We start from the raw sequence: 8,934 nt of genomic DNA on the forward strand, positions 1-8,934 counted from the left end.
GGAAAAGCAATATTCGTTCAGAGATCAATCCTTTTCTTTAAAATGTTCACATAAAACGTATAAATTAGAAAAGTTTTCAAAAAAAGAATTAAGCAAATTGATGATTTTCTATGTTTTATGGACTATCTCTAATCTGTTCAGATGGCTGCATATTCGGGTGGTCCAAATCCGGGCTTTCTCGGGGCTACCTCCTGAAATCAAAGATTGACCCATAATTATGCTAAATTCAAAATTTGAGCTCATTCTGGCCACAGGAACCCCTCCCTCTAATCGTTTTAAGTTTGTATCGGAAAAATCTTTAAAATGTATGGAGAAAAGCAAAAATTTTACTTTTTACCTGTGGAGGACGTAATAGACGTCCAATCTTTATTAATTCTCAGACGTAGGACCTTCATTAAATTTTGAACAACTTTCCCACAATATTTTTAGGATTTTTTGCTGAAAAGTTATAAGCTTCCGAAAATGACCATTTTAGCGCGACCTGCTCAATGCCCGGATTTGGACCACCCTATTGCTTGTTTTTACAACTACTTTTTAACAAAAATCATACTAAATGTATCCTGGACAATCCAATTGCAATGAAGAGTTACCAGGAAAAATCTAAAAAAGTTCAATTTAACGTGTTTTTGCCATTTTATTGTCTGACATTGAGCGAAATAAGCGGATGAGCCGTTCAAAAGAGCCGCTCATTTAAATGAGCGAACAAAAATGAGCGACTCACATAAATTAGCGGTTTTGCACACCACTAATAAAAATCGATTTTTGGTCATATTTTTATGTATATGCATGATACTTTTACATGGAAACCCAAAATATGAACAAAAATTGATTTTTTGACACTGGCTCATTTCTGAGGGCAGATTCAGATTCAGCGGGAAAAATTGTATGGAAAACATGTATTAGGACAAATTTCGAATTTTGTTAGGGTGGTCCCATATGGTTTTCCTTTGAAAATTAGACTTTTTTAAATGAAGATATCTCGAGTTTAATGAATACCATCTCTGAGATTTTTTCAGCGTTTGTAGAGTTGGAACTCTTCTTTTGAATGCAACCTGGCGCTTGAAATTTGGCCAGCGCCTTTTCAAGATATTTATGCTTTGAAGATGCAACTTTTTTACTTTAAAAAAATGGCTGTAACTTAAGATCCTTAAGTCCAAATGGACTTGTCAAATAATAAATATGTTTGTATTTTAGAGCTTTAAAACTTAACCCTGAATTACCACGTTCAAACAACTGATTTTTGAAAGTTTGCTCAGATGCTTTCTATAAATTAAGTCGTAGAAGGCGTAGATTACGAGATAAAAGTTTGGTGTCTTGGACAATGTTGCTTGAAATGGCAAGTCCAACAACATTTTAGAAGACGAAAAAATTCCCAAAAATATCCCTGAAAAGTAAGATTTTCAAAATCATCCTAATCGTGAACCACCCTAGTTTTCAACCAAACCAAAAGTTGTCCCTTTCTATTTGCAATAACTCTTTTAAAAACTATATTAATCCACCTATGTGGTTGATGCCTTCCTCACTTTTTACCAAGATACGAAAGATCCGGAAATGATTTTTAACTATCCAACGATACATTACATCAGGGGTGACCAAAGTATGTCCCGCGGACCCATTTTGAATGATAATGTAAATTGGCCCTTTGACGCATCTGCTAGTAATTTTAAAGTTCTAAAAAATGGATTACATTTATGCTTTTTATTTCTGAACCTTTTTAGTTTATGTTAGTATGGAACTAATGATTTTTCCATACTTCGATCCCGATTATATGAAACAAATATTATATTGAATAATCTATATTATTGAAAAATGTTGGTAACACTAAATGTGATTGAAAAGAGTAAATCTTGTCAAAATTTTCATCAAGCATTTTTGGAAATGAGTAACGTTGGAATTTATAAAAGCAGAAAACTGTGAGCATAGTTTAAATATAATAATAAAAAAAAATATTGCAACGATTTTTAAATATCTGGGACTCAAACTGATTTTGCACTTAGAACCTCTCATCTTGTGATTTAAACTCATAAAGTGTCCATTCTGAAATATATTTAAAAATTAATAAAAAATAAAAAAAAGTAAGCCTCGATGGTCTGGTGGTTAGCATTTTTGTCTGCTGACCCAAAGAACGGGGGGTCGAACCCCGCAGCGAGCTAATGAGTTTTTCGTTTATATTCAAGTGTTCAGAATTTCTTTCCATAATTTCTCGATAGGAACATATGGGAATCGAACCCAGAATCTTCCGCTTACAAAACGAACTGCGTAACCATTCAGCCACGCCTTCCCCAGCTTAAATGGCGGAGATGAAATATTGAGAAAAATAATTTGGCAAATTAAGGGATCATCCATAAACAACGTGGACACTTTTTTGGAAATGTGACATCCCCCCCACCCTTCCCCCTTCGGGAACAATTGAAAAGTTTTTTGTGTGGAGCGTGTTTTTCATCTTTTGTTAAAATTAGAACTTCATTTTTGTGCTTTTATGTTAAATGGGATTTCTACTCAAAACGCATTTTGGTATTATCGGTTTATCATAACTCTGATATTTAATTAGCTTTCATATAGTGTGTTAAGCTTTTTCAAATTGATAAATAGCTCAAATAAAAGTGATCAAGTAACTCTTAAAAATCTGAAAATGATGTTTCAATAGCAGCTAACTGCAAAAGTGACGAAAATAGGTCGAAAAGCTTAGAACGTAAATGGGTACATTTCCCTATTCGATTTTGAAACCAAAACGGCAATTTTAATCCAAACGTCTTGAGTAAAATATGAAGTACTTAAAAAAGGTTATAACATTCAAGCGAAATCTGTCGAATTTCAAAAGAAAGGTTTATCTACAATCACTTAACATAGAAACTTGTTATTAGGGTAGGAATTTGATCCATGAAATGGAATCATTTTTCCCGCTGTGGTGTCTGTCTCGACTGATCTTTAATGCTTTCGACCACTTTAGATTAGTTTCAAACTAGGAAGTAGTATACCGTAGTAACTTTTCATAAGGGTGTTACCTTGATTGTAAACAAACAGCCTATCCCTTTTGCTCATGACTTGGTGACAGTTCACTTTGCGTGTGAGTGGAATAGATCGCAATTGGCGGCTATTGAAAAGTTACTATGGAATATATAACAGCCCTATTCTAAGCAGCTTTACTACTATAAGTTGAATGATTGCAGACAGAATAGAATCTTAAAAAAACTTAAAAAAGTGACAATCTTATAACATCACGACAGAATTTGATTTTTCTTACTTTTTTGCTAAAAACATCATAAAATCATAAGTCCCCAACAGCCTATCAAAAGCCTCCTACCACAACCCACCCCACGTTAGGCCGGGTCCAAAAACGCCCTTGGACAGCTTCACACACGACGACGATGCTGCCAAACCAAAACAGAGTCGCCTCCTCGAATCGATCCATCCCGCATTAATCCTGCTCCATTCCCTTCAGGCTGTACTCCTCAAGTCCTTCTCCTTTTTTTGCCTGTGTTGCTCACGTCACGATAACCAATCCCTGTTTAATCTTCTCTTTTCGACGCTTTCTCCTCCTCGTCCACCCCTCCACTCACAGCCTACTTACCTTCCTCAATGATTTTTCGCACAAACTTCGTCCGGGATCCACCAGCAGTGCCGCCAGTCTGTCTGTCAATCGCACTCACTGCTCTGCTTCTTCTTCTAGTGGCGAGCCGTCAAAGTGTGAAATCTCGATTTCAGTCACAACTGCAGCGCTAATCCCTTTATCCGTTTTTGGGTTTGGTATCGATTGCAGCATTTCCACCGCAGAAAATTTCCCACCCTCTCACAAAGCACACACACACACACAAACGCCCTGCCTGCACGCGAGCATTTTCCCACACTTTTTCTCCTTGCAAGCGGATTTTCCCCGCACCAGTGCTCAAATTTCCACCGTGACTTGGTCAAATTACAGGCCTAAACACTGCAGCTGTTCCAATATTTGTCACTTTCCGTCACATCCCAGCAGGCCGACTCATTCCAGCCGTATTTTCCTGAACATTTCTCCGTTGAGGCAGCAGGCACTGCTTACTCCTGGGAATGGGTTGCTTTGATCACCACCGCCGCCACACTCTCCGCCGCACATGACAGCATCATGACCTACAGCACTCGTCAGGAGCAACGCCAGCACACACCCGCACCGTTGGACACCGTTTGGCTTTGACTGGGCTCCACACGGACGGCCACCGGGCTCGGGAGCTCCCGACGAAGATCCGCCGCCACTTCGGCCCGTACAGGCAACCCAGAGCAACAGAAACACTGTTCGGGCGCGCTTCGTGCCCGCAGAGAGAACTGTCAAAGTTCGGCCCACCCGCCATCTTTCTCGCGCGCGAAACGTAACGGCCCGTAACGCTCTCCGCGTGACGCATGCGCAGGATAATCGACTCTCCGAAAGCTTCCACTCTCGATGTCCTGACGCAATCTCAGCTGCCAAACTCTTTCGTTTTTTTTTGTTTTTCTCGTTTTTCCTTGTCTTCCCGTGTCATTTTCTACACAGAGAAAACTGGTCACAAAACAAAAAACGTGAAGGACGAGGACGTTATCCGGTGAACTACCCCTTCAAACGCTCTGGTTACGACCCTGAACTCTGAAGGAGCAAACGGCGACCTTTGCCACGAAGGATGCTGTTGGATATGAGATGAACTGATGGAAGGGAAATGGATGTAGTGCTTCATTGAAGCGGAAAAAGTTCAGAAACTTCAGTTGGGATTGCATGGTGAGTGCAATCCAAACAGGGGGAAATGACTGACGAACGAAGATTTGGTTCAAATTGACTGAAAGATTTAGCCCGCCAGCAAAATGGATTTTCAATTTAATTATGTTAAATGCAAAAGAACCAAAGACTAAGTTTTTTTTTTTTCAAATATGAAGTTTTGTTTACGGTCAAACGATGAGGTCTAGCAATTTTTTAACCAAATAACCAAATATTACTTTATGAAAAACGGGTTTTAGTATTATTTAAATTTAAAGCCATATTTAAACATTGAACTGATTTACATATAAAGTTAAAACTACGATAGTTAGACACGGTAAAATGTTCTTCAGATAGAGAAATCTTGTGAATGTAACCCCTTAAGCCATGACAAATCAAAATCTCAACATTTAAATTATAAATGTTTTGTTAGTCTTTTAAATTATTTAAAAAAAATGACCTTAACTTTTTATCGAAACAAAAATAAATAGCACTAATGCAAAAATTCCAAAGTTCGAAAGACCCAAAGTCGAATGCACAAAAGTTGGTAAACATGTTTCCAGTTTTTACAATTTTAATTTTCAACAGGAAGTTATAATTTGATATTGCACAATAATTCAAGCGAAATTTATCAGAAGCGCTTATTTTTGACGGCTAGCAGCGGCATATGCGCAGTAACAGTTTTTTTTTTCAAAAAAGGTCCAAAAAACAATTTTTTATTCACTTTTTTTTACTTTTTGTATGTCTTTGAAACAGTTTGAAGTCGGGAAAATTCAATAACAAGCAAAAAGCAAATAATTAAGATTTTGTTAAAAAAAATTAGATATGTTTTTCATGGCATTTGTTTTTTAATCACGAAAATAGAAAATAAGTTAAAAATTAATACTTAATATGAAAAATCTACAATGAGGAGAGGCGGGGGGATGAGATTTCCAAAAAAGTTTCCATGTTGTTTGTGGATGGTCCCTACAACATTTGAAGGAAAAAAGTGTTCCAAAATGCATTTTTAAAACACTTTTTTTCTAAAGATTTTTGAATAAACCAAACATGCTTAATTGATTCTTTAAGTAGAGGAAAAAAAATATTTATTTCCTTGATTTTTAAGGGCAAATTTTGAAGAGGTTAGGGTGTTAGGGTGAGGGTGGTTTGTATTTCACCAGTACCCGCTTAAATTTAAAAAAAAACAAAAGACCACAAATTTAAAAATTTAATTGATTCAAATAACTTGAAAATTCAATCCCTTCTAAGAAATTAAGAAACTGAAAAACTACAAGAAATTACCAAATCCAAAAAAAAACTGAGGCTAAATATTTTTTTATTAACTCAAAAAAAATTAAAAATTGTAGAAATTTTCGATGTATAAGAATAAAATCAAATAAAAACAGCCTGAAAAAATAAATTAAAAAAAATTAAGTTTTTTTTTAAGGGGAAGGGAGAGGGGTGGTTGTAATAATTGAAAAATGAATTTACAAGCCACTTTTTTAACATTCCAGTGCATGATACACCCGTGCAGTTGATTTGACAAAAAACTTTGTAAATTATTTGCAACAGCTGAAAAACTACAACTAACATTCAAGACATTAACGAAATTCAAGAAATTCATAGTTTTAAAGAAATTACACAACTTTCAAGAAATTCATTAAGTATATAAAAAAAAATCAAATAATTCCAGAAATTTTAGATTTTAAGGATTTTTTAATAAAAAAAAAAAAATTTATAAGAAATTATTAGATTATTAGAAATAATAATAAAACTGATTTTAAAATTCCGGATTTATAGAGGAATTATAAAATATGAATCATTCGTAAAATGTTTCGATCGATACGTCAGCAACGAATTTTCAAATTAAGACTAACATTTCAAAAGGGCCAAACATTCGCCCTTTTGAAATGTTAGTCTTGATTTAAATTTTTTGAAAATATTGTTTTCGAAAAGATCGTGAGACTTAGAAAACATGAATTTTCCTGTTTTTAAACCTTTGCAGGACAGTATCTCAGCAAACTAAGGGTCGTATCAACAATGTTCAAAAAAGCAAAATATTGAGAATTTTCTCAGCTTTTCAAAAATATTTTTTTCAAATGTGGGCAAACACGTGCACTTCTTTTCAAAAATGGAAAACTGCGACTGTTTTCAAAAAAGATACCTTAAAATGGCTTGAAACTTGAAAACGGTGCACTTTATTCAAATTTCACTACAGTACTTTTTAATTTCAAATTTAATTTAACACCGAAAAATAAAGTTTCGATTTTCTGAAAAACAGTCATGATTAAAAATTTCATAAATCGTTCAAAGATTTTTTAACCCGTACTGGAAATTTAAGCATTTAATGTCACCTAAAACATATCAGAAAATAAAATAAAATAAAAAGGGGTTTTTTTGCAAATCAAGTTTTAGTGACAAAAAGTTAAACATAAAAATCACATTTTATTTTATAGTTCATATCCATACCTACAACTTTGCCGAAGACACCGAATTGATCAAAAAATTCCTTCAAAAGATACAGTTTTTTGTGTTTTCATACATCATTTTTGTATGAACAGCTGCCAAATTTGTAAGGAAAATTATATGGACAAACCAATGATGCAACATGGCTTCTTTGGGCACACCGGAGGCAACAAAAAAGTTTCAGTCGGATTAAAAAATACAAAAAAAAATCGATTCACCAAAATCTGAGATAATTGCTTATGTATGTAACCCCTTAAGGGAAAATGAAAAAAAATATCTTAGAAGGAAACACCAAATCTTCTGCTTGGAAAAAAAGAAAAAAAAACTTTCCTTATTTATTAGTCATTGGATTCTTTGCAATTTTGAGCCATTTATTTTGATTTTTTTTTTGAAAATACTAATTTTCTCCAAATGACAAATAATTAACCTGATAAAAAAAATATTCATTAAAAAAATATACAATTTAATAAGTAAAGTAAATCTCAAACGGTTTTGAGTTCAGTGCTTTATATTGACGATAAATAATTTTAAATATTCGAAAATATTTTCTGTGTTCAGAGACCTTCTTTTTTCACATCTTTACGAAAATAAAGCGATTACTTAAAAAATGTACACTTTTACAGTACAGGAGGTTAAAAGTTCCGTTCAAAAATCGAACAATGCTCGTAACTCTTAGCCGGATGGAGTTGGATCAACACGATTCAACAATTAATGGCACATGTTCCAAATTGTATATAAGTCTATGTTGTATTATGTACGGAATGTTTTCAAAATGTTGTTTACATTTTTTTAAATAAAATTGAAATATTTCAACTAATATCAATTAAAGATGATGAAGAAAATCAAGCCACGTTCACTCCACCACCGGAAAATATTTCCAACACTTGAAACTGTTTATCCCATTTTCTCCTCGCTGCACACGAGCTCCGGTGCACAGTGGGCGAAATGGAACTCAAAATCGGACTTAATTGAACGCGGCTGGTTCCCTGGTATGAATAATACTGTTTCTAATGTAAAAAAATCCGGGAAATCGATTGGTTATGGTTTCATCCACCGCACGAAACGGCAAAGGGTCCATTTTGCCCCAATTCCCCATTTTTTAACATTTTTTCTTGAAAATCGGTCTGTATTTAGAACGGAGGCTTTATGCGGCCTTCCAAAATGCACTTAACTTATGTGAAAATGTCCCAGGAATCCAGTAAAAATAACCACTTGCACCGCAAAAATCATCTGAGGTCCATTTAACCCCAATTCCGCTATAAAAGCTTTTTTGACAGTTTTCAAATGTTAGGTCAGATTTTAAAAATCTGAAATTATTTTCATCATAAAGATCAAACAATTTTACATAAGAATGACGATTTGCACTTGATAGTTTGACACATTTATGTTGATAAAAATAAAATGTATGTGAAAGGCAGTTTATTCTGCATTTGGGAAAATTGGCCCAAAAGTGATTCTTCAATCTTTTTATTTAGTTTAATTTCTATATCAACATAAATGTGTCAAACTTTCAAGTACAAATCGTCATTCTTATGTAAAATTGTCTGATCTTTACGATAAAAATATTTTCAGATTTTTATAATCTGACCTAACATTTGAAAACGGCCAAAAATGCTTTTTTAGTGGAATTGGGGTTAAATGGACCTCAGATGATTTTTGCGGTGCAAGTGGTTATTTTTACTGAATTCCTGGGACATTTTCACATCAGTTAAGTGCATTTTGGAAGGCCGCATAAAGCCTCCGCTCTAAATACAGACCGATTTTCAAGAAAAAATGTTAAAAATGGGGAATTG

The 8,934-nt window shown here is 34.4% G+C and overlaps 1 protein-coding gene across 2 annotated transcripts in view; it reads right to left on the reverse strand.

The window, feature by feature from the left end:
- The window catches only part of LOC6047551 (hemicentin-2), an 82,303-nt gene extending 78,070 nt beyond the window's left edge, over positions 1-4,233 (reverse strand). The window contains exon 1 of one of the 2 annotated variants that reach the window (XM_038262744.1): positions 3,572-4,233. The gene's annotated coding sequence lies outside the window, so the exon portion shown is untranslated. The remainder of the gene's footprint in view (positions 1-3,571) is intronic. The other variant, XM_038262745.1, reaches the window with a different exon arrangement.
- Between the last annotated feature and the right edge of the window lie 4,701 nt (positions 4,234-8,934).

This window comes from Culex quinquefasciatus, chromosome 3, assembly GCF_015732765.1.
Source record: "Culex quinquefasciatus strain JHB chromosome 3, VPISU_Cqui_1.0_pri_paternal, whole genome shotgun sequence".
NCBI lineage: Eukaryota > Metazoa > Arthropoda > Insecta > Diptera > Culicidae > Culex > Culex quinquefasciatus.